General features: G+C 45.8%; 1 pseudogene; it reads right to left on the reverse strand.

The window, feature by feature from the left end:
- Window positions 1-1,744: 1,744 nt before the first annotated feature.
- The window catches only part of LOC105518810, a 43,213-nt pseudogene continuing 42,446 nt past the window's right edge, over window positions 1,745-2,511 (reverse strand).

Below are 2,511 nucleotides of genomic sequence, written 5' to 3' on the forward strand. Positions count from 1 at the left end.
GGATGGGCAGTGATAGTGGAGCAAGTCAAAGACCCTGAGAGTAGCTTCCTGCCTCTGTTGTTTGTGCCCTCCAGTTACCAAACAGAATACTTGAATGTCCAGCATTTCTCTACAGTTTGTATTCAATTTTGAGATGGGAGGTTCCTTTAAAAAGAGGTAAGATGGGCCGGGCGTGGTGGCTCACATCTATAATCCCAGCACTTTGGGAGGTCAAGGCGGGCAGATCACCTGAGGTTGGGAGTTCGAAACCAGCCTGGCCAACACGGTGCAACCCCATCTCTACTAAAAATACAAAAAGATTATCCAGGCATGGTGATGCACACCTGTAATCCCAGCTACTCAGGAGGCTGAGGCAGGAGAATCACTTGAACTCGGAGACAGAGGTTGCAGTGAGCCGAGATCGTGCTACTGCACTCCAGCCTGGGCGACAGAGCGAGACTCTGTCTCAAAAAAAAGACAAGCTTCCTGAATGCATTCAAAATCCTATTTTATTCACAAAGAACTGATTTGAACAATTTTTCAGAAACACACCTCTTTGCAAAATGCGGGTGACTACATTTGCTTTAGATTTCCATCTACCGAGGCCATTTACTCCTTGCCTGGAGGGCAGAGTTCCATCCTTTCTTAGAAGCCTAATTTTTACCACCCCCTACCACACCATAAATTCAGCCAACAGTGCACATTTAGAACTGTGGTATTATCGAGTTAGCTTTCACATTTCCCTAACCACAAAATTAATGCCATCAGGTTTTACTCTCTGTGTAGGCATTGATGAACATTGGATTTGGGCTTTATCTTAGCCCTCCTGGCTTTCTTGTACCCATCTTGGGCCCCACTTCTTATTTTCAAGTCAGTTGCTATTTGCTTTTCTGTCTAAATTAATTTAACCGTGATTGGAGTATTGTTAAGGCTTATGGTTTCTTCCTAATTCATTTCAGACATTACTTAATAACTTAATCTGTGTTTTATGTTTTCGTTCATTTCTTCTAGTTTATTTTTTGAATTCATAAGCCTAAGGGGACTTGAGATTAGAATAATCTAATCTGTGTCTTTTTGTCAGACAAGGGAATCCATTTCTGATAGAAAAACCATTTTTGTGTGTGTGGGATCTGTGGTGTTTTTTATACCCAGAGAGAAAAGTAGATAATAATGAGATAATCCTCAATAATCATCATTCACTTGGAAGGTATAATTTGAAAGGCAAATGACGTTTTATGACTCAGACCATGAGTAGTCTATAAAAGCATTAACAATTTTTAGAAGAGACTCCTAGACGTAGGCCGGGCCTGCTGGCTCACACCTGTGATCCCAGCACTTTGGGAGGCTGAGGCGGGTAGATCACTTGAGATCAAGAGTTTGAGACCAGCCTAGCCAACATGGTGAAACCTCATCTCTACTAAAAATACAAAATTAGCCAGGCGTGGTGGCACATGCCTTTAATCCCAGCTACTTGGGAAGCTGAGGCACAAGAATCCCTTGAACCCAGGAGGTGGAGGTTGCAGTGAGCTGAGGTCGCGCCATTACATTCCAGCCTGGGCAATGGAGCGAGACTCTGTCTCAAAAAAATACAATAAAATAAAGAAACGCCTAGATATAAAGGCAGGTTTAAGGGGGTGAGATCAGTTCAGAGATGGAGCAAGTCCTGCCATGGACTGTCTTTGGGATGGGATGCGTTGTGCACAGAGAATGATCATCCTAGGCAAAGTGTGGTATTTGCCATGGTATCCCTACCGGAGGTGGGAAGCTAGTTTCCCTGAAACCATCTAGAATGGCTTCAGAGCACTGAATCTTGTGTCTTCTTGTTCTCTGTGGACTTTTCATTACATGCTCCCTCCCTCACGCTTGGTCTGTTTAGGGCAGTGCCAGAGAGAGTTTCAGGCTGAAGCTTGTGCAGTTGCATGGCAGAGGCCGTGGCCCGCAGGGCGAAGGTCAGCCCGCATGTCTGTACCGTAAGTTTCTTCATCCCCGGGTCCCAAGGCTCTAGTTTCTCAGATGGACTTAATACTAAAAAAAGAAGAAAAAAGATGGGTCAGAATTTAAAGAAGATATTTCTGTAGTTCAATTGTTCCCAACAAACTGTTTTCATTTTTCAATCTATTAGTATTCTCACTTGATTCGCAAATCCCTATAAGGCCTGCCTATAAATTCCCCCACAGCAAGGGATAGTTGGCTACATTTGTGCTATTTATTCAGACAACCTAAACCAAGCCTCAAATTCACAACTGCATTACAGGGAGGTGCCTCCAGCTACTCCTCTGCTGAGGTGAGATGCAGACAGGTGCCCCCCGTGCACTGCATTGTGAGTTTTGCCCGTCTCTCCCAGGTGGGCCCCAGCGTGGCATGTTTAGCCCCTGCCACAGGTTCCCCTCCCTGTCCTCCCCTGACTGAGCCCCAGGAACGTTCAGATGCACTGATGGGCACCCCTGCACCTCTTGCTCGTATATTCCACCCTGACACCCGTGAGCGAGCCCGTGGGCCCTCTCTCCCTGTCTGCCTGGCTGAGACCGCTCC

The sequence above is a fragment of the Colobus angolensis genome, unplaced genomic scaffold, assembly GCF_000951035.1.
Source record: "Colobus angolensis palliatus isolate OR3802 unplaced genomic scaffold, Cang.pa_1.0 Scaffold33, whole genome shotgun sequence".
Lineage (NCBI taxonomy): Eukaryota > Metazoa > Chordata > Mammalia > Primates > Cercopithecidae > Colobus > Colobus angolensis.